At 39.6% G+C, this 23,543-nt stretch overlaps 2 long non-coding RNA genes across 4 annotated transcripts in view; one reads left to right on the top strand and one right to left on the bottom strand.

The window, feature by feature from the left end:
* Positions 1-19,875, top strand: part of LOC141416915 (uncharacterized) — a 191,039-nt gene extending 171,164 nt beyond the window's left edge. Inside the window, exons 1-4 of one of the 3 annotated variants that reach the window (XR_012441541.1) lie at positions 3,349-3,680; positions 9,445-9,511; positions 17,529-17,653; positions 19,229-19,875. This is a non-coding gene — a long non-coding RNA (uncharacterized lncRNA). Of the gene's footprint in view, positions 1-3,348; positions 3,681-9,444; positions 9,512-17,528; positions 17,654-19,228 lie in introns of those variants that run through there. The other 2 variants (XR_012441539.1, XR_012441540.1) reach the window with 2 other exon arrangements.
* On the bottom strand, positions 638-2,851 carry LOC141416456 (uncharacterized). Its single transcript, XR_012441180.1, has 3 exons — positions 2,623-2,851; positions 1,349-1,450; positions 638-774 (listed from the first exon to the last, which is right to left on the bottom strand). It is a non-coding gene; the product is annotated as an uncharacterized lncRNA (long non-coding RNA).
* Positions 19,876-23,543: the final 3,668 nt, after the last annotated feature.

Here is a 23,543-nt window from a genome sequence, read left to right as displayed (position 1 = left end):
GCTCATAAATGGCAAGCGTAGGACAGAACACCTGTCTGACTTCAGCATTCTTCCCACTAATAGACACTTGAGTTATTTCCTATTGTTGCCATTAACAAATGATCATAACCTTAGAGGCTTAAAATTTACTATTCCATAGTTCTTTGGAAATCTGGATGGTTTTGACTGATTTCTCTGCTCTGGGTCTCACAATGTTGAAATCAGAGTGTTGGCTGACCTGGGCCTCCACCTATAGTGAGGCTCTAAGGAGAGACTGTTTTTCCAGTTCATTCCAGGTTGTTGGCAGGATTCAGCTTCCTGCCTTTATCTGACAGAAGTCTGCTAAAGGATATTTCCACTTTCTATATGCTGCCTGAATTATCTGGTTTGTGGTCTCTGTCACCTTCAAAGCCAGCAAGGATGGGTTCAGTCTTATAATGCTTTTCTCTCTTACCTCTTCTGCCTCATCTCTTCTGCTTTCAGTGGAGAAATTGCTTTGCTCTTAAAGGCTCATATAATTAGTTTGCTTACCTGATAATACACCATAATATCCCATTTTAAGGTCCCTACTTTAAATTACATTGGCAAAGCTCTGTTTGCCATGAAAGATAACAAATCCACAGGCTTCAGGATTAGGCTGTGGACATTTTTGGGGAGAGGGCATTTTGCTCACCACAGCACTGGTAGAAAGGACAGTATCACTAGAGACTTGAACTCCAGGATCCAGGCTGAGGAGTTGAGACTTTCTTTCAGGAGTAATAAAATCCCCTTAGTGCTGCTCAGCAGCTGGATAACCTATAAGTAAATAAAAGGTGTTTAACTAGAATTTTCATATTTAAAATACAATAAAAGGGAGCATGATGGTGTGGGTGAGCCTAACCAACATACATTGTTGTAAAATGTATACATTTCCCCAACCCTATACAACTAATATAGGCAAATAAAAATAGTAAGTAAATAAAAACAAAAATACAATAAGAGTTTATACAAAACCTGTACTTGAACATTTACAGCAGCTTTAATTATAATACTCCCAAACTGTAAACAAGTGAGATGTCCTGAAATGAAAGAATAGTTAACCAAACTATGGCATATCCATACCATGGAACACTACTCATCCACAACATGGAGGAGATATGTGCAGCATCCTGGATAGGTCTCAAGGCAATTATGATGTGAAAAAGAGCAAATCCTAAAAAGTTGTATATATATGATTCATTGTTGAAATTAAAGAATTATAGGAATGGGTACCAGAGTTATGGCTGTTAGGAGTTAGAGATAGGAGAGAGAACAGTAGATGAGAGGAGAGGGTGGGAGGTAGTGTAAGAGGTGCTTACACTGCTTTTACTGAAAAGCACTGACTCCTTACCTGGGCTCTTGAATTCACTAAACACAGAAGAAAGGCTTGGCATTTCTGTCTCCATTTTGTACCTTTTGTCCTTTGCTCTGAGCCATTCTCTTCTGCAGCCACCTTGGAATCAAGGCAGGACAGGAATGGTTGATAACATCTTCATGACAAGGCACCTAAATTACCCCCAACAGTAAAGCCTCCTCAGGATGGACCACCTGCCTGACTGTAGATAACAACTCTGGAACCTCTTGCAGAATAAGGACTGAGGTAGTGACCAACCAGACCACACCTATGACTGGAATTGTTTTAACTGCATATTTTCTGTCCCCTGCCTCTAGTTCTTTTGTCTACTTAAACCTATAGCTCATGTTTGTACCCTGAGGATGGCTGAAGATGGGCTGAGTGCTCACTCTGTCTTTTCCTACATCATGTCCCAAGCTGTGTAATAAACCTTTCTCTGTCCTTCACCATGCTCCTTTATTTGGCATATAGGGGTGAGTGGTTTCATACCACAAGCCAACCTGGCCTAGAAGAGCCTTAGAGGAACACTTGGATCATAAAGTACAAGGCCTATATGTACTGGTGTCCATGGGGCTGCTATTGTGGGCTACCTCAGGGCTTCAGGTTAGTGCCCATGACCATGACACAAATGCTGCTATTGGTGGGGGACCAACACACTCACTTCTGGCTCCAAAGGTTTTGTTGAACTACTTCCTATCTGACTCAACATGGTCCTGTGAGTGAGTACTAGAGACTGCTTTCTTTCTCAGTGACATCACTGTCAACCCCTTCTGAAGCCCCACCCCCCTGGCCATAAAGGTTCCCAGGTCAAGCCTGTCCCTATCAATTCCATGGCCTTCCTGTCCTTCCTGGGGCTTGAAAGAACCTTCTGTCTTACTACACAGGAGATGAAGGTGGCTTGGGACTTGTAACTAAGGCTCCCTCTATTGAGGTAGGTGGCCCTGCCTCCTACACTCAGCATAGCTGCCTATGTTATTTGAACCTAGCCTATGCAGGCAATTTCCCCACAAGAGCTGGCCTCTATTTTTGCCTTTCAGGATATAAGCGTGGGAAGGAATAACTATCCTAAATGTGTCTAGCTCTTGTCTCCTAGTAGGATACAAGAACACTACCCCAAAAGTGGCACCTTGGAAGTGGAAAAATTGGCAGAAGCAGGAAGGTTACTCTGCCCTTTTGTTAACAGTGTACTCTGTCTGAACTCTGGGTCTTTGTCTTGCAATTTGAAGAATGGAAATCAGGGACAACAAAATGAGTAAAATCCTCATACTGACCTTATTATGGTCCATCCTGCTTTTCCTTCCTTCCATCCTTTAAAGTCACATGGAGGTCAGAATGGAGGTTTCCAGGTAAACTTCTGTCCTAGCTATACTGTCTAATTTCAGCCAACTGCCTAACCTACTTGCTCACTTTCTGGCAACTTCTTCCTCTAAGCAGGTGATAAAACCTAGAAAAGATATCTCTGACCTCCCTCCCTTTTCCTCTGAAGACACTCATGTGACATGCATCTTGCCCCATTCCCAAAGAGAAGAACCATAACTCAGAGATCAAGAAGAATCTGCACAAACAGGTCTTGCTAAGTAACCCCCACCCTCAGTTTATTACCATTAGATTGTACCTTTTGTCCTCCACTCATATTTCTCTCTGACTATCCAGATTTCCCTGTGTCTTTGGGTCTTTATTTCTAAATGTTCCCATGACATGCAAATCTGAATGCTCTTCTCTTGTTAATGTGTGTTGTGTTATAGGGTATAACAGGTACTTAAAGGCTGCTTTTGCTGAGAAATATGGACTCCTTTCTTGGGCCTATGAAATTAACTAAAAACTGGAAAAAAGCTAGACATCTCTGTCTCCATTTTGTGTCTGTCTTTGTCTAAGCCATTCACCTTACAGTCACCTTGGAATCTAGGAAGGACAAGACACAGCACATTTACAAGGAGAGATAGAGGAAACTGCACCAAATTAAGGGAACATCAGAGCTTCCCAGTACCAGCATTAACAGCTTCTCTGGAACCCCTCCAAAAATAAGGACTAAGTAATCGTCAACCAGACCATACCTGACTGGGACTGTTTAACTATGCATACCTTTCACTGCCACCTCCCTCACCCCAAGACAACTCATCATCTAAAGCTTATCTACAATCCAAAGATGACTGAAGATGAACTGAAGAGCTGTCTTCCCATGGCATGACTGTGTTAGGTAATAAGACTCCTTTTTCTGCCCCACGCTATTCTCTTTATTAGGTGAAAAGGAAGGAGTAGCCAGACCTGACATGTGGAATTCTGTGGAGAGTGGATTATGAAAAGCCTATGAGAACTGGACGTATGCAAGGTGAGATGCGGCTTCATTGCTTTTACCTGTAGGCCTAGATGGGCACAGTCCCAGCCACAAAAAAGCAGAACAGCTGCATCAGGAGATGCATTCAGAGAAGCAGGAAAGCAGGTTTCTCCTGTTACAATGTCAGGACCTCCTAGAGAGCCTCTGCTCCACCCTGTTTGCCTCTGTTTATAAAAGGCCCCAAGAGCAGGGCTGGGGGCTTTTTGCCTTTGGCTTTTGGTTTGAAGGGCTTTCTGGGCTTGGGTTTTTTGGGGATTTGGCTTGATTCTTTTGCTTTGGGCTTTTTGGTGTGGGAAGCTTTTGGAAGGGAAAAGAATTACTGAAGGGAAAAGAATTGCTAAAGGGAAATTACTAAAGGGAAAAAAATGGCTAAGGAGGGGTTGATAGAAAGTCTGCATGGAGAACTTTAACACAGGCTTTAGAAGCTAAAGAAAAGCCAAAGAGAACATGGGACAGTGCAAGATAGAGGACCAAGACTTTGCAAGTCTGAGCACCGAGGCTTTACGAAAGCTAAAGAGAGAACGCTAAAGAAAAGCTGCCAGCCTGGGGACAAAAGACATTAAGAACGATTAGGCTAAAGACAAGCTAAGAGAAAACATGGGACAGTGTGAGTTTCAGGAAAGAGGTTTTAAGCAAGGTTTTAAAGAACTGCAAGAAGTAAGGCCTTAAAGAATAAAGATAGAGAAAAGAAGCAATGAGGGTTGGGTGTCTCCACTAGAGCACCCAACCCACTTGACCCCACTTTCTGTCTGTCTATCCTGTGTCTTTTCTGAGTCTCCAGTTGCCCCTAGTTAAGCCCAGTTAGGTTTGGTAATAACCAGGGAGCAAGAGAGAAAGCTTGCTCTAACAAGGGAGGGAGCGAGAAAACAGCTTCCTTCTGGAAGATCCAGAAGGTTCAGTCTCTATATGGCCATCCCTCAGTATCTGAGGGTGACTGCTACTAGGAGTACTCTGCAGGTATCAAAATCCTTGAATGTTCAAGTGCCTTATATAAAATCCTATAGTATTTGCATATAACCTATACACATCTTTCTGTATATTTTAAATAACTCTAGATCACTTATAATATATAATACAATGTAAATGCAAAATTAATAGCTCATGAAACAGAACAAACAGATAGATGAGGAGACAGGAAAATTATATTATTTTTGATAAATATTAAAAGGGCCAGGGTCACACATTGGAATGAAGAAATAAAAACTGAAAAGCCAGAGCTGCTATCCCCCCTCCCACCTCATTTTAGATATTAAGCTATAAAAACAGGGAGACATACAGAAGCTATCTGCATCTGTTTTCCTCTTTGAAATGTTAAGGTACAAGTCTCCTTGAGTGGATAGAGGGACAAAAAAAAGAAAGGCATATCTAAGAAAAGGAAGTCCTAAAACACCTATGGTCCTTGTGTTTTAGGGAACCCATTTTAAAAACAATAAACAGTACCCATCTTGGGCACCCAGATTCATCATCTAATATTGGGGGCTGCCAGGCAACATGACCATTTTCTCTCCCCTACCTCAGAAAGTATAAAGACTACAGATATGAACCACAATTTTGAGTCTTCACTCCCATTTCCTGTATGTTTCTCCCTTTTTTCTCTGGTTTCGCCTACTTTATATTATTATACCAAAATAAATCCTTGCAGAAACTCCCATCTTGTAAAGCTTCTTGTGGTGAGACATCTTGAAATGTTTTTTAGGTATGGATCTTAAGTACCTTAGATTTTGCATGGAAACTGGGAAGCTATGGGAACTGCATCATCAACCATCTGGAAAAAGTCATACTATATTGTTTAGAAAATAATGATGAGAAAAAAGTCTGCACATGCCCAGTACAGATGCAACTATGATAGGCATAACTACATAGTACAGGTCAATAACATTTTTTTCAAACGTTTTCCATTTGTTGATGGTTGTATTCACAATTTCAGAAACTGCAGGTATGGAGGGCCAACCATTCTAATTTTTTAATACTTAAGATTTTCAAGCTAATTTGTCCAAGGACACTTTTGACTTCGTTTCTAGCAAATAAACCCTTTTCGTGCTATTCATGAGAAAATAAAGTCCTTGAGAGAGCCAATAAAAATGTAGAAAGTGGGACAATCACTCCCTTGTGAAACAACAACCCAGCATTTCATGCTTCCTGGTTATTGTCTTTGATCTTTCTGCTTGGCCTGAAGGGATATAAAGTTGTAAGGCTAAGAGCTCAGAACTTAGAATCCTAAATGAGAAACTTTTCAGTAAGCAGGCAGACAATTTGACCTTTATTTTGCACCCAGAGCCAAAACAAACTCTAGACAATTCAAGAGTTAAGCAAAAAAGTGTAAAAGAAAAAAAGCACCTAGAAAAACATATTTATCAACAAGGATTTAGCAAAATAAGAAATGGTGGAAGTCACAAACCAAATAATGAGCAGATTCAACTGCATGAAATTAATTTTAAATGAATTTGTTTTATTCTAACTGGCTATTAGTTAAATTGGCCATAGGCAAATTGGCTTTTAAGTGAATTGATTTTGAGAGAAATTGGCCAGCACCTCCTCTGGGGAGTGGTGGTAGGAATGGAGCCAAGAAATGAAGCGACCTGAATAACAAATAACACTGTTGGAGGCAAAGACAGGATTAGAGAGTGATCAGATAGAAAAGATAGGTAGGATGGGAGAGTCAAGACTGAGACAGAGGTTTTGAGCCCAAGTACCTGGGAGGGTAGTGGAGCTAGTCAAACCAAACAGGGAACAAAGTGGGAGGAGAAGCTTGGTCACTCAGTTGAAATCCTCTATTGGTCACCTGTTTTCAAACATTAGCTTGCAGCAGAGTGGCCTGGAGGGTTTCTTAAATTATACATTGCTGGGCCCACCCCAGAGCTGCTGATTCAGTCAGACAGGCTTGGGGCTTGAGAGTGTGCTTTTCTAACAGTTCTCACATAATGCTGATGCTGCAGACATGGGAGTCTCACTTTCAGAACTACCATTTGGATTTGGGATGGAAGTGATGGAGGTGTCCAGTAGAAAGCTATTAGTGTGGGTTTGGAGCCCTGGAGAGAGATCAGGACATGCTATAAGGATAATAATTGCTACCATTTTTTTGGTGCAGTTTCCCAATAGTGTGCCAATGAGGAACAATGGAACTAAATATTGATCAACCCCTAAGGGTGGGGCCTTGGCATGGAGTGAAGGGGTCTGAGTGCTACTCAGGCCAATTGTCTTTGACCTGAGCCACTTCTTCCATTTACCCTAGAGTACATGCAAGCATTATCATTTTTCTTATGTAAGCAGTTATAGAAAAACTGTAAAATGTTGAACCCGAGTATTTATTCTCTGGCAGACTGAAGTGATATCTGAAGTGTATGGAAAAGATCCTATTATTATCCAGATTTATGAGAAGGAAAATGCGCTTTGGAGAGGTCAAAACACTTGCTCAGTGTCACATGGCTGTAGGTAATTGGCAGATCCATGATTAAAACCCTGTCTGGCCCATTTCCAGGCCCTAAGCTTCTAATCATTATGCCTCTTAAAGGATTTAAACACTATGTATATAGAGGTGATTTTTAAAATAATGGATTGGATGAGACTATCAAGGAAGAGATTGTAGAAAGAAACACTGAAGTGCTGTGCCTTGGGGACCATCTATATTTAGAGAAAAGAAGAAATTGAATCCTAGAGTGTGTCACAGAAATGAAAAGAGAAGGAAGCGTCAAGAAAGAGAAAGGATTTCACTAGTGTCATATGCCTTGGAGCTGTCAAGAAGGAAAAATACGAAAACAAAATAAAAATTAAAAAGGCTATTACATTTTGAGACAAAGTCAATTTTCTTGAAAGGAACATTGTCATTTAACACTTGTGAAATGACAAAATTACAATAAATTTAGAGATCTTACTGGCCTCTATTTATGATTCTAGAATCTGGCAACACCTCATTTTATTAAACAGAATGTGTGCTTCAATGATTTGAACAGAAAAAAACCTGGATTTATAAAAAGAAAGGAGCCAAGGAAAGCAGAAACAACAGAACACAGATTGGTCATTTCAAAGTTATTTTTCTTGTAAAGGTTAAAGCAAAAGGAACTTCCTTATCATGCCAGCTAAAACTGGCTTGTTCAGGGGATTAGCCTCTTGATCTCCTAATTTCCTAGTAGGTCAGATAAACAATTTAGCATTAGCTTGGTGACACAGAACTCTAAGATGAATAACTCCATTTTGATTTGGTCTGTTGGGCCTAGTGTAAATGCTCAGTCCAAAACAATTGCCTCCTCTCAATTTAACACCAGAGAAGTAAAGATATTAAACACTGTGAGTATTTTAGTTATCTGCTGCTGCTGCTAACAACCCCAGAGTATCTTAAAATAATAGCAGGATTTATTTTTTTCTCACATTTCTATAGGCTGGCTGATGACATATGGGTGACTTTTCAGCTCCTAATGGTGCTGGCTGAGACGATGGGAGTTTGCCACATCTGGATGTACGATTGGGCAGAAATGTATGGGATGACTCATTTACACCACAGCAGTCAGTGCTGGCTGTTGGCTGAGAACACCTCTGTGGGTGTTGATCAGAGAGCCTTGGTTGTCCTCACATAATTTGTGTGTGAGGTTTTAGCTTCTTACATGACTGTGTGATCCAAGGGGGTATGTTTCAACTTCATAAAAGTTAGAGCTGTAGCCTTTTTAAGTCTTAGTCTCTGAAGTTACATGGTATCATCTCAACTACACTCTTAGTAAAAGGAAACCCAAGGCCAACCTAGATCCAAGGGGAGAGGAATATACTCCATTTCTCAATGGTAGGAGTGGCCACAAATTTGAGGTATTTTTAATTTGCCACAGCGTGGGTGATAAGATTGTGGATCTAGACAATATGGATTATTGACCATTGAAGAAATACCGTAACAAAGGGAAAAGCAGTGCAATGGTGGTTGTTTGAGAGCACAGAGGTTTTAGGGAAGGACTTTTTTAGGCTATAGAAGATAAATTAGTTTTACAGTGCTGTATAACAACATTAACATCCCTGGACCTTAAAACAACATGTGGCTATCGTCTTACAGTTTTTGTGGGTGAAAAGTCCAGATGTGGCATAGCTGCTTCCTCCACTTCAGGGTCTCACAAAGTTGAAATCAAGTGTCTTCTTGAGCTGTAGTGTCATCTGAAGCTGGAATGGGGAAAGATCCATTCCAGGTGTATGTGACTGTTCCAGTACTCAATTTCCTGGGGCTGTTTCACTAAGGATCACACTTTCATGTCCTTTGTAACATGAGCCCTCCCGCCATGGCCATTTTCTTTCTCAAAGTCATTGAGGGGAAAGAGTGGTCTTACAAGACAGGCATATCTTAGTCACATACATATAACCCTATATTTCTTGTCACCCTTTCGGTACTCTAATCACTAAAAGTTATATACATACTCAAGAGGAGGGAACAGACAAGATTGTCAATACAAGGAGGCAGGGTTTGTAGGTACCATCCTAGAGTAGAAAGCAGTGGCAACCGTAGGAAGGAACTCTCGCTCTCTCCCTCCAACCCCACTCTCTCTTGAAAGAGTTTAACTCCATAGTCCAGGCTGACCTGGAATTTTCTATGTAGCCCTGACTGGCCTTGAACACCCAATCCTCTTGCTTCCACCTCCCAACTGCTGGGATTACAGATGTGTGCCACCATGCCCAGTTTAAGAAATTAAATCTTAAAAGCAGGTGAGGAAAAATTGCTGTTTAAGGGTAAAAGACGCATATAAATAAGTTAGATTTGAAGAATAATTATTTTTACTTTTAAATATAGGAAAAGGGAATAGATGGCAGAAACTATGAAGTTTGAAGAAGGAAAGTCTCCAAGAAAGATAATACCAGTGAGCCTTCATATTCCTGGTAAAGTAAGAGAAGGGGTTGAGGAGGGATTCTTGACTTGAGGAAAATGGAAAATATTTGAGACAGGTACTGTGGAGAAGGTCATAGATGTTCACTAGAAGTGAAAATAGGAGGGGCAAAAGGAAAATAAAAGACAGGGCTACATAAGGTTGTTTAACATGCATTGTTTTTAAAATTTTATTCATATGTGCATACAATGTTTGGATCATTTCTCCCCCTTCTTCCCCTCCCTCCACTCTCCCTCCCTTACCCCTCCTTCCCCCTCACTATCAGGCAGAAACTATTTTGCCCTTATCTCTTACTTTGTTGTAGAGAGAGTATAAGCAATAATAGGAAGGAACAAGGGTTTTTGCTAGCTGAGATAAGGATAGCTATACAGGGAGTTGATTCACATTGATTTCCTGTACATGTGTGCTACCTTCTAAGTAAGTTCTTCTTGAACTAACCTTTTCTCTAGTTCCTGGTCCCCTTCTCCTATTGGCCTCAGTTGCTTTAAAGTATCTACTTTAGTTTCTCTGCGTTGAGGGCAACAAATGCTATCTAGTTTTTTGGGTGTCTTACCTATCCTCATACCTCCCTTGTGTGCTCTCACTTTATCATGTGATCAAAGTCCAGTCCCCTTGTTGTGTTTGCCCTTGATCTAATGTCCGCATATGAGGAGAACATACGATTTTTGGTCTTTTTAGCCAGGCTAATTTCACTCAGAATGATGTTCTCCAGTTCCATTCATTTACCTGCGAATGATAACATTTCGTTCTTCTTCATGGCTGCATAAAATTCCATTGTGTATAGATACCACATTTTCTTAATCCATTCGTCAGTGCTGGGGCATCTTGGCTGTTTCCATAACTTGGCTATTGTGAATAGTGCTGCAATAAACATGGGTGTGCAGGTGCCTCTGGAGTAACCTGTGTCACATTATTTTGGGTATATCCCCAAGAGTGGTATTGCTGGATCATATGGTAGATCTATGTTTAGATTTTTAAGTAACCTCCAGATTTTTTTCCAGAGTGGTTGTACTAGTCTACATTCCCACCAGCAGTGTAAGAGGGTTCCTTTTTCCCCCCGCATCCTCGCCAACTCCTGTTGTTGGTGGTGTTGCTGATGATGGCTATTCTAACAGGGGTGAGGTGGAATCTTAGTGTGGTTTTAATTTGCATTTCCTTTATTGCTAGGGATGGTGAGCATTTTTTCATGTGTTTTCTGGCCATTTGAATTTCTTCTTTTGAAAAAGTTCTGTTTAGTTCACTTACCCATTTCTTTATTGGTTCATTAATTTTGGGAGAATTTAGTTTTTTGAGTTCCCTATATATTCTGGTTATCAGTCCTTTGTCTGATGTGTAGCTGGCAAATATTTTCTCCCAGTCTGTGGGTGTTCTCTTCAGTTTAGAGACCATTTCTTTTGATGAACAGAAGCTTTTTAGCTTTATGAGGTCCCATTTATCGATGCTATCTCTTAGTTGCTGTGCTGCTGGGTTCCATTGAGAAAGTTCTTGCCTATACTTATTAATTCCAAAGTATTTCCTACTCTTTCCTATACCAACTTTAGGGTTAGGGGTCTGATATTAAGATCCTTGATCCATTTTGAGTTAATATTGGTATAGAGTGATAAACATAGATCTAGTTTCAGTTTTTTGCAGACTGCTAACCAGTTTTCCCAGCAGTTTTTGTTGAAGAGGCTGCTATTTCTCCATCATATACTTTTAACTCCTTTGTCAAAGACAAGTTGGTTATAGTTGTGTGGCTTCATATCTGCGTCCTCTATTCTGTTTCACTGGTCTTCATGTCTGTTTTTTTCGCCAGTGCCATGCTGTTTTTATTGTTATTGCTTTGTAATATAGTTTGAAGTCAGGTATTGTGATACCTCCAGCGTTATTCTTTTTACTGAGTATTGCCTTGGCTATTCATGGCCTCTTGTGTTTCCATATAAATTTAACGGTGGATTTTTCAGTCTCTTTGATGAATGTCATTGGGATTTTGATGGGAATTGCATTAAACATGTAGATTACTTTTGGGAGTATAGACATTTTTACTATGTTGATTCTACTAATCCATGAGCATGGGAGATCTCTCCACTTTCTATAGTCTTCCTCAATCTCTTTCTTCAGAAGTTCATAGTTTTCCTTGTAGAGGTCATTCACATCCTTTGTTAAGTTTGCACCTAGGTATTTGATTTTTTTTGAGGCTATTGTAAATGGAACTGTTTTCATATATTCTTTCTCAGTTTGTTCATGATTAGTATATAGAAATGCTAATGATTTTTCTATGTTGATTTTATATCCTGCTACCTTGCTATAGCTATTGATGGTGTCTAGGAGCTTTTGAGTAGAGTTTTTTGGGTCTTTAAGGTATAGGATCATATCATCTGCAAATAGGGATATTTTGACAGTTTCTTTACCTATTTGTATTCCTTTTATTCCTTCTTCTTGCCTAATTGCTCTGACTAGGAATTCCAGTACTATGTTGAATAGGAGTGGAGATAGTGGGCATCCTTGTCTCATTCCTGATTTTAGGGGGAATGGTTTCACTTTTTGACCGCTAAGTGTAATGCTGGCTGTAGGTTTGTCATATATAGCTTTTATAATATTGAGGCACTTTCCTTCTATTCCTAGTATTCTTAGAGCTTTTATCATGAAATGGTGTTGGACCTTATCAAAGGCTTTTTCTGCATCAATTGAGATGATCAAGTAGTTTTTGTCTTTGCTTCTGTTAATGTGGTTTATTATGTTTATGGATTTTCATATGTTGAACTACTCCTGCATTCCTGGGATGAAGCCTACGTGGTTGTGGTGAATGATTTTTTTGATGTGTTGTTGAATTTGGTTTGCTATTATTTTATTGAGGATTTTTGCATCAGTGTTCATTAAGGAGATTGGCCTATATAAAAAGGAGGACTCTCCATTTTGGAGGTGTCTTTGCCTGGTTTTGGGATAAGTGTATACTGGCTTCATATAAGGTGTTTGGCAGTTTTCTTTCCCTTTCTATTTCATGGAACACTTTAAGGAGGGATTGGTATTAGTTCTTTAAAGGTTTGATAGAATTCAGCAGTGAATCCATCAGTTCCTGGACTTTTCTTTTTAGGGAAACTCTTGATTGCTGCTTCAATTTCATTTTGTGTTATAGATCTATTCAGGTGATTAATATCCTCTTGGTTCAGTTTCAGATGATCATATGTATCTAGAAATCTGTCCATTTCTTTAAGATTTTTGAATTTATTTGAATATGCGTTCTTGAAGTAGTCTCTGATGATTTCCTGGACTTTGATGGTGTTTGTTGTTATCTCCCCTTTTGCATTCCTGATTTTACTAATTTGGATTTTTTTCTCTCCTCATTTTAGTGAGGTTTGTCAAGGGTCTATCGATCTTGTTTGTTTTTTCAAAGAACCAACTTTTTGTTTCATTAATTCTTTGTATGGTTTTTTTGGTTTCTATTTCATTGATTTCAGCTCTTATTTTTATTATTTCTCTCCTTCTATTTGTTTTGGAATTTGCTTGTTCTTGTTTTTCTAGGAGTTTGAGATGTATCATTAGATCATTGATTTGAGATCTTTCAGTCTTTTTAATAGATGCACTCATGGTTATAAACTTTCCTCTCAGGACTGCCTTTGCTGTGTCCCATAGGTTCTGGTAGGTTGTGTTTTCATTTTCATTGACTTCCAGGAACTTTTTAATTTCCTCTTTTATTTCATCAGTGACCCATTGTTCATTAAGCAATGAGTTATTCAGTTTCCAGCTGTTTGCATGTTTTTTGTCTTTATTTTTGTTGTTGAGTTCTAGTTTTATTGCATTGTGATCAGATAGAATGCATGGTATAATTTTTATTTTCTTATATTTGCTGAGGCTTGCTTTTTAGCCTAGGATATGATCTCTTTTAGAGAAGGTTCTGTGGGCTGCTGAGAAGAATGTATATTGTGTAGAAGTTGGATGAAATGTTCTGTAGACATCAACTAGGTCCATTTGATCTATGGTATATTTTAGATCTAGGATTTCTTTATTGATTTTTTTTGTTTGGATGACCTATCTATTGATGATAATGGGGTGTTAAAGCCTCCCACGACCACTGTGTTGGAGTTAATATATGCTTTTAGGTCCTTCAGGGTATGTTTGATGAAATTGGGTGCATTGACATTGGGTGCATATAGGTTGATAATTGTTATTTCCTTTTGGTCTATTTCCCCTTTTATTAGTATGGAATGTCCTTCTTTATCTCATTTGATCAATGTAGGTTTGAAGTGTACTTTGTCCGAAATAAGTATTGCTACTCCTGCCTGTTTTCGGGGGCCATTGGCTTGGTAAATCTTCTTCTAGTCTTTCATCCTAAGCCTATGCTTATTTCTGTCAGTGAGATGGATCTCCTGTAAGCAACAAATTGTTGGGTCTTCCTTTTTAATCCAGTTCGTCAAACAGTGCCTTTTGATGGGGGGATTAAGTCCATTAACTTTAAGTGTTAGTACTGATAGGTATGTGGTGATTCCTGTCATTTAGTTGTCTTAGTTGTTTGAAAGTTTGATTGTGTGTACCTAAATTAATATTACTCTCTACTTTCTTGCTTTTCTTTTCCATAGTTTGGTGCTGTCTGCCCTTTCATAGTTATGTTGGGTTTCACTTTCTGTATGCAGAATCCCTTGAAGAATCTTTTGTAGTGGTGGCTTTGTGGTCATATATTGTTTTAGTTTCTGATTATCATGGACTTTATCCATGGATTTTAAAAGTCTTTTATCAAGACTCCATCTGTTTTGAATGAATGTTTTGCTGGGTAGAGTATCCTAGGGTTGAAGTTATTTTCATGCAGTGCCTGGAAGATCTCACCCCAAGCACTTCTTGCTTTCAATGTTTCTGTTGAGAAATCTGCTGTGATTTTGATGGGTTTACCTTTGTATGTTGTTTTTTCTCTCTTACAGAATTCAATATTCTTTCTCGAGTCTCTGTACTTGTTGTTTTAATGATAATATGCCGTGGGGTAGTTCTATTGTGGTCAGGTCTGTGGTGTTCTGGAGGCCTCTTGCATCTGAATGGGCATAGATTTCTCTAGATGTGGGAAATTTTCTGTAATTATTTTGTTGAATATATTATGCATTTTCTTTGCTTGCACCTCTTCTCCTTCTTCAATGCCCAGGATTCTTAGGTTTGATCTTTTGATGTAGTCAGTAAGTTCTTGCATTTTTTTTTTTCCACAGGTCTTGAGTTGTTTAACTAATAGTTCTTTGGTTTTTCCTTTAATTACCATTTCATCTTCAAGTTGTGAGATTCTGTCTTCTGCTTGTTCTATTCTGCTGGATTGGCCATTTTGTTTTGCATTTCTGTTTTGTTCTTTTTTCTGAGGTTTTCCATATCCTGAGTCACTTCCTCTTTAATGTTGTCTATTTTCATCCTGAGTTCATTTATCTCTTTATTTATCATGTTCTTTGTTTCACTTTGGTGTTTATACAGTGCTTCTATAGTTTCTTTTATTTGTTCTTGTGCTTTCTCAAATTCTCCATTTTTGTTGTCTAGGAATTTCGTGAGTGTCTCTTGTACATTTTGGTTGACCCTATCCAGTATCATCTCTATAAAATTCTCATTGATTAGTTGCAGGATTTCTTCTTTCAGATTGTTCTTTTGGGCTTCATTGGGTTCTTTGGCATAGTTTATCTTTGTTTTGTTGGAGTCCGGATCTGAGATCTGTTTTCTTCATTTCCCTCTGGTTCCTGTACTAATTTATTACTGGGGGGAAACTGGTTTCCCTTTTTTTCTGTCTTCCCATCATTGCTCTTGCTATTGTTACTATCCCTGTACTGTGTGCAATTAAGTATTTTCTAGCTTGTAATAGTAACAATGGTGATATCTAGAATGGAAGGGTGAGAGGAGAGGGAAAGCAAAGATGGTAAAGAAAAAGGGAAAAACAAACAAAGAAACAACTATAAAAGAAACAAAACAAGCAAACAACAACAAGAAAAAACCAGTTTCAAAGAAATAAACAGGGAAAGATAGTGTACTAATCAACAGTAAGCTAAACAGGCATTAGAGAGACAGAGGATTAAAAAAAAATCCCCAAGTTCAAATGCAATAAAGTTTCAGTCTTAATAATTTTGGTGTTAGTCCCTTAGCCTCCAATCCTGGAGATGTGTCTCAGAAGTGTTCTGTCATTGTCTCATCAAAGGGGAAAAAAACAAACAAAAAAACAAAACAAAACAAAATATCCCAAGTTCAAATGCAATACAGTTTCAGTTAGTCCTTCACCATGCAGACTAATTCAGTTGTTGTCTCATCAAAGAAAGAGGGGAAAAAAAAAAAAAAAACAGGGTCTGGAGACAGTTCTGTGAATGTCTATCTGAGGTTGCCGCTCACCTGCCCGCTACTGTCAGCCAGCTGTTGCTGGAGGCTTCATTGACTGCAGATCCCAGGAGTGAGCTTAACTCTCACCTAGCCCTGCAGACTTTGTTTATTTAGAGTTCTCCTGGGTGCAACCGCCACTGTTACAAGCTTTCCCCTCTCCAAGCACACTGGGAAAGTGGCACTACACCTGCCTTCTCTGGCTGGCTTGTTTATTTACAGATCACGTGCCCCTTCCCCCCTCTCCAGTGGAGCTTTCCTCATGACAGCCACTGTTACAAGCTTTCCCAGGTTGCTGGGCGGGGGCCCCCACTCCTGCCTTCTCCATCCGGCTTGTTTACTTACAGTTCCATGAGGGATTGCCCCCCCTTTGGCGCTCAGGGTGTCCCACCCTCTTTGCTACATGTCTTTTTTTGTTGTTGTTTATTCAGTTTGTTTTTTTTCTCTTTTTACCCTGGGTGGGGTCAGTCTGTCCAGGGGGCTATGCTGATCTGGCCCAGGGTTGTTTGTGGGAGTACCGCAAGCTGCTTAGCTCACCTGGTGGTCTGCTTCTCTTGAGCCAGTAAGAGCTGGCATCTGGAGGAGCAGAAGCCCTCCTGGTTTCTCCGTTTAACGTGGTGTGGGGATGCTATGCATGGGGTGGGGGTGTGGAGGAGTTGGAGTTTTGCCTCTTCTTGGTGGTTTTTCCTGCAACGTGTTTCTCCAGTGTCTCGCCAAGATTTTATTTTAAGAAGCATGCTTTCTGCTTCCTCTCTCTATTCGCCATCTTGGAATCCCATCTCTAATATGCATTGTTTTAGAACTGTTGGCCAACAATGCAGGGAACAATGTCAAAATGTGTGATTATGGTGTTTAAGCTATGAAAGGTGGCAAAAGAAGGTGAAGAGTAAGTTTTAGGAAAGGTAAGAATAAAGTTCTTAAAGGGCAGATAGTTGTTTCAGTAAGACTAAGGGGATGATGAAGTGAACACATTTTTTAAAAATCTTATTTGAATGTCTAGCAAAATTTGAAACACTTGTTTCCTTAAAGTTCTCCTTGGCTTCCATAACATGACTTGGATTTTTTTCTACTTATCTTGAGTCATTATTTTTAAGCAGCTCTGCTCCTCTACTCATCTTCCCCTGAAAGTGACCGTCCAGGTTCCTCCCTGAATCTGCCTCAAGGACACTTCATGCACTCCCATGAATTTAATTACTCTTTAAGTGCTGCCAAATTTCAAAAGTCATATTTCTAGTTCAGATTGTCTCATTAGTTTTAACCTATGCCCAGCTGCCTCATGTCCCATAGGCATTAAAGCTGGAAATTTCTAAAAATAGAAAGCACCATTTTGCCTTCCTTTGTCCCCCCACTCCTTAGTGTTCCCTATCTCAGGATATGTACCATCCACTTAGCTGCTTAACTAGGACACTCAGTGTCATTCTTGGTCCCACCCTTTGCTTTGGCTTCACCCCATACCCATCTACATAACATCTTACCTTTCTCCTTTCTCCAGTGCCAGTTTTCTACTCTAACTACCATCATGTTTTGCCAGATTATTCCATTAGGCCTGTACACAGCCTCACTGCTTCTAAAACTGATCCTCCACAATCTTCTCTTCCTGTATTAGTTACTTTTGCATCACTGTACCCAAAATACCCCACACAACCACTTAAAGGAGAAAGGATTTATTTTGTTTGCTGTTTCAAAGGGTTCACTGCATGGTTGCTTGACTGCATGTCCTGGGCAGAACATCATGGTGATGGAGCGTGTGGAGGAGGACCTTCCTCATCTACCAGTGGACAGGAAGACTGGGGACCAGTATAACCATCAAAGGCATGCCTGCAGTGATCTGCTTCCTCCAACAAAGCTTCATCTCCTAATGTTTCTAGAATTTCCAAAAATAACACTACCAGCTGGGGACCAAACATTCTATACATGAGCCTGTGAGAGCTAGGAGGCCTCCTTTATCCCAGGTTCAATTTCTCTTATGAGACATGGACCTACCATAGTCTACTGTATTAGCCTTGTCATTGTCTGTCTCCTTCACTAATAAATCATATTATTATACCTGTAATGTCTTTTCACAGAACCTGGTTTATAGTAGTTGCTCCATAAGTGTTTATTGAATGAATTAATAAATCTTGGATGTAAAATTCCAAGAACTGACAGAATTCAAGAGTGGCTCTATCTATGTGTGGCACACCCTTCCCTATCTTTTTTCATATTGACTTTTTTTCACATTTAGACAATAGATGAAAATATTCAGTTGTAAATTATATTATGTTATGAAGTGTCATCACCTTCTGTTCCCCCACAAATCTTCAGTATGGACTCCAATTCAACAAAATCTTGAAGGAATACTCTTGTTGTTATTGTTTTGAGGTACTGGGGTTGGAACTCAGAGTCTCACCCTTGCTAAGCAAGCACTCTACCACTTGAGCAACTTCCACCAGCCCTAGGAATAGTGTTTCAGAAGAAATTCATGTTCAACAGCCATATTCCTAACTCGGATGATTGGATTATCCAAGTCAAGTGTCAAGTTTAAGAAGCAAAGCATGAGGCAGATCTAGAATTGAGTAGAAAAGAAAATAGTAGCTAGATGTGACTAGGCAAAAACATAAGTTCATGAAGACCTTGGAGGGCCAGAGATTTCCTGTAATAAGTGCACCTGGGATTTGAGCCAATTTTACTTGAATCTCAAAACACAAAGTAACCCCAGTTGATACTGAACTGTAAAAATCAAATGTAAAAATCTAGAGTAAGGTCACTGTTCTCTTTGATGACTGTCGTTCAATATTGTAGTTATTTGGGAAGGGAAGATTAGTGAAATATTTAAAGAAAATATATTTTTTAGAAGAATCAAAACTTCTTTGAGAGAGGTAAATTTTTTAGTTTTATGCAAAGACCTTCAAAGAAGACCTTGCCTTACCCTTGACAGAATATAATTTTGGACTATAGAATGCATGGGATCTCTCTTTTTTGTTGTCTTCTTTACCAATTAAATGTAGTAATGTGCTGCTTAACAACAGAGATATGTGCTGAAGAATGCATTGTTAGGTGATTTTTGTAATTGTGTGAACATCACAGAGTGCACTTCCACAAACCTAGATGGCATAGCCTACTACACACCAAGGTTGTATGGTAAAGCCCACTTTTCTTAGACTACAAACTGCTGCCATGTGTTATTGTAACACAATGGCAGGCACTTGTATAACTAAATATACCTAAGCAAAGGAAAGATGCAGTAAGAACACTAGGCAGTAGGAATTTCTCAGCTACATTGCAATCTTATGGGACCCACATTGTTAATATGGTTTACTGTTGACTGAAACATTATTGTGTGGCATGTGACTGTGTATCTTTCCTCATTGCAGTTTTTTATATAACTATATTTCTTTGTTATTTTAGATGCAGTATGCCTGGTTACTATGATACTTGCTGGCTGAGATCACATCCCATTAAACTGGGATTGGTGGGGGGGTAGTTATAAGAAGCCAACTGGATCTGGACAAGAAGACCTATGTGATCCTGGGTACAGAAGAGCATGGAAAATGAGTGAGAGCAGTGGTTCTCAAGGTGATGTCCTCAGACAGACAGCATCAGCATCTTTTGGTATGAAGATCTACTAAATCAGAGTGACAGCAACCTGTGTTTTCACAAGCTCTCTGGAAGATCCTGATGCTAATGAAACTTTGAGAACCACAGTGGGCTGGGTTTTTGCCCAAGTAGTTTAGTTATCATGGGTGATATGTACATAAATTTCTACTCTTTTCCAGAAGACTTGCTGCTGATTTAGTTTTTGAAGCTAGATGAAGAAAAAACATGTCTTGAGAATATTTGTAGCCTGGAAAAAGATAATGGCTGGAAGTAGGCTTTATGTTGATGGCAGTGTGGCTAATGAAGCTTCAGACAGTGCTTGAAGTAGAGTGGGGTGTGAGGGATGGGGTGGAGAAGGGATCTCTCCTGTGAAAATTTTACCTCCACCATTCTATGCCTTGAGTTGCTGTCATTATTTTTCTAGTAAAATCTATAAAAATCATTCCATGTCCTTCTTATGTTCACCACAGTAACTCCCATGAACCACACTTGATGGATAGCAATGGAATCATACAAAGTGTGTGATATTTATGGAATCATATATAATGTAGTCTGTGCCTGGATCCTTTCACGTCACCTAATGTTTTCAAGGTTCATCCATGTATCAAGGTATACCGCTTTTCATGATATAGTACCATTAGATCATATTTGCAAGTATCTAATTAGACACCTCATCTCTGCAGACTTAGGTTTATCCATGTGGTGTGCTTTGGCCAATATGATGTGAGAGAACCACACAGTTGTCATCTCCACACAGAGGATGTTAGAGTCAGTGCAAATTTCCACAAGTTCACTTGTTCTTCCTCTCAAACACAACATGACAAAGGTTGGGCTGCTCTGTTAGCCTGGGACTCAGAATGAGAGGACCTACAATCTACATGTAACACGAGTTAGAAACAACGTCATTTAAGCAACTGAGATTTGGGGATCTTCTTTTTTTTTATTGTACTGCAGTAGACTGATGCCCAGGAAAGAGAAAAGTTTCATTTTACTATTGATCTTGAGTAAGTATTCTAGGAAAGTGTGATTTATGATTTACTTTGAGTAGTAAATAGAATTTCAAGGAAACAAGGCAAAAGGAAGGAACGTACATGCACAAACGCAAGGGTATAGATGCAGAGAAATCCAGGCAGAGTATAGAATAGTGTAGTTCATAGGATACAGAATCTGATAGATCCAGCAACAATGGCATGAATGGACAGAAGTGAAGAAGAGCCTGGGGAAAATTCTTTGTAGCTTGTTTAGAAGAACTTGAACATCAAGCTAAGGGATTCAGCATTTTTTGAAGTAGACAATGAAGGGAGTTTCTTGAGGAGATAGTTAATTGAGATGTGTCCAGATTTGAGGACATTCACAGGCTGGAGAGAGAAGGCAAATTCAGAGGCAATATTTGAAGATATAAGAAACACGAAAGCTGGGAGTGGTAGCACATGTCTATAATCCCAGCATTTAGGAGGCAGAGGCAGGAGGATATCAAATTCAAGCCTGGGTTACATAGTGAGACCCTGTCTCAAAAAAAAAAAAAAAAAACCAAGGGCTGAAGATGTAGCTCAGTGGGAGAGAGATGTCTAGCATTCACCAAGGCCCTGAGTTAAATTCCCAGCACTGGGGGAAAAAAAAAAAAAAAAAGAAGGAAAATAAACAATGGACACTCAGAAGCTTTTCTGAAGTCAGGAAAGAAAAACAGCACCAAGGATAAATGAAAGCAGTAAGAAATTTGGAGGTGGAGTAAACTCATGCTAGACAGCCTCATCTCAGTGAGAGGAGGGGAGACTGTTGTTGAACATGACAGTGGATTAGCCTTGGTAGGGAGCACCATCACCACAGCTGGGGAAGCAGCTCAGAGGCATCATTAGCTTGCTATGAGGCTGGTACAATTACATGGCCAGCTTATAAGGTGCCTAGAAAAATTCCCAGCACACAACTAATTGGTGCTCAGTGTTTGACCTCTCTTTTCTTTTTCTTTGTGTAATTTAATAGATCTCTCAGTACGGACTCTTCTCAAGCCAGAACCTGTAAGTCAACAGCTGCTCTGTCAATGTCTCCTCTCTATTCTTGGTCCACTACCATCCCCTCTGCAGCCTCACAGGCTCCTCCTCACCCAGAAAACCCCTAAGGTTCATGGATTAGCGTCTCTTCATAAATCCCAATTTCAGACACTGGGGCTGACGTTTTGGGTGAAGTTCATGTAATCTCAGCCCCTTTTCTTGCTTATGTGTCTTATTGTCCTCTCGAAATGGTATTTTGGAATTAGACATCCAAGAAGTAGCATAATTATTTTACGTGGAGACATCGAATCAAGGATTCACCTCAATCCCAGAAAAATAAATCAAGCTAGAATGAAGCTTCTGTTGGCATTTAGCAGGGCTGGCACAGATTCGTCCTCCGCAGCACATGAAGGAGCAAGTGCACAGCGTTCCCTGAAGCATTCCCAAGAGCTTTGAGCTACTGAGTAGAGCCAAATCAGGCTGCTAAACCGATGGAGAGAACTTGGTGTAAATATACATATACACTTTACGTAGCTGTGTAAGCGTATAATATGTATCTATATATAGTCATTCAAAGCTGGCAAGGAAAACAAAAACTCTCTACTTTCTTAGCTTACTCCAACTGTATAAAAATAGAGTGTTTGACAATCAAAGGAACAATGCACAAGCCACTGCTAGTTAAAGATGTATGCATAGCCCATGAAAGGTTCTGTTAAGCATCTTACACTTTGGTTGCCTGCTGGCTTCCGAAGCCAGAGTCCAGCTCTTTGTCATGTTCTGTGCTGATTTAACACGGTTGATTTCAAGGAGGGTTTTATGCTCAAGCATGATGTAAGTGGCAAGGAAGAAAGGAGAGCTTTCTCTGAGCTAGTTAAAATTAGGTGATCTCTCAGAATGATGAGCCCAATAAATATGCAGGTGCTGGTGAGGCTGGGGCAAGTAGCTATGGAAAACTAAAATACATAAAATGTGTGTGTACATTAGTATGCATTAAATTTATATGCAGATATATGCAAGCACTGCCATCCATTACTTGCATTTTTAGAGTTCATACAGTTTGAGGCACTGAACAAAAATTTCTAGTGATTATAAATATAAATTTATAACTTAACTGAATATTATTTGATATCTGTACCCTCAAATGATTTATTGCCCAAAAAGATACTGAGCAACTATCATGTGACAGTCATCATATTTGGTGCTTTAATACAAAGATGAATGCAGTAGAGTTTCTGCCTTTGGGGAGTTCATAGTCCAATGAGTGTAACCAAGAAAAATTATTATGGCACTGTACTGTTGGTATGTACAAAGCATTTTGAAATCACAGAAAATTGGTCCAGTAACTTAGATTAGTGTCTTATTATATAAGGCAGCCATTTTCTTATTCTTGTAGATGTGGTGGGTTAGGGATTTGGGGAGGGCACAGAAGAGACAGAAAAGGATGGCTGTCTCTGTTCCACAATATCTGGAACCCCAACTTGGAAGACATGATGGTGAGGACTGCTGACCACAGTAGGTATGCATGGCCTCTCCATTGAGCCAGGCTTCCTCACTGTATGGCTGCCTCAGGTTCCAATTGAGTGTGCTCTTGCAGGCAAAGTGGTTGCCAGATCACCCTTTGTGACCCAGCCTTATAAGGCACTACCATCACTTCTGCCATTCTCTGTTAAATGAAACACCCCAGGCCATTTGGATGCAAAGGAAAGGGGCAAAGACTCTAACTTTCAAAGGAAGGAATGTCAAAAAATGGTGGGGCCATTTTTAAAAAAACAAACCAAAATAAAACAACAAAAATGAAATTGCTATGAAAAGAAAGTCTCTTCCTAGCTCTGGGACTCAGCAGGGTTTCATGGAAGAGAGGTGATATTTAGGCTACATCTTAAAACAGGAACAGAGTTTTGCTGGGAGAAGCGGGGTGGGAAAGAAGAGATTCTTCATAGGGAATACAGAAATACAAGAGAAAGGAATACAAGGGTGACTGAAGTGGATCGGCATCAGTAGCTGAGAGTACAGGTATGTACAACCACACCTGGCTTTGATTGCTTCAGTATTCAGTGCAGTAACCTGCTAAGAGCCATAGGCTATCACATCTAGTGTAGGTGTTCTTGGTTCTGGAGACCTAAAGCAGTTGAATGAAT

This window comes from Castor canadensis, chromosome 14, assembly GCF_047511655.1.
Source record: "Castor canadensis chromosome 14, mCasCan1.hap1v2, whole genome shotgun sequence".
NCBI lineage: Eukaryota > Metazoa > Chordata > Mammalia > Rodentia > Castoridae > Castor > Castor canadensis.
The sequence above is the reverse complement of the archived record's forward strand: the minus strand, read 5'-3'. Positions and strand labels throughout refer to the sequence as shown.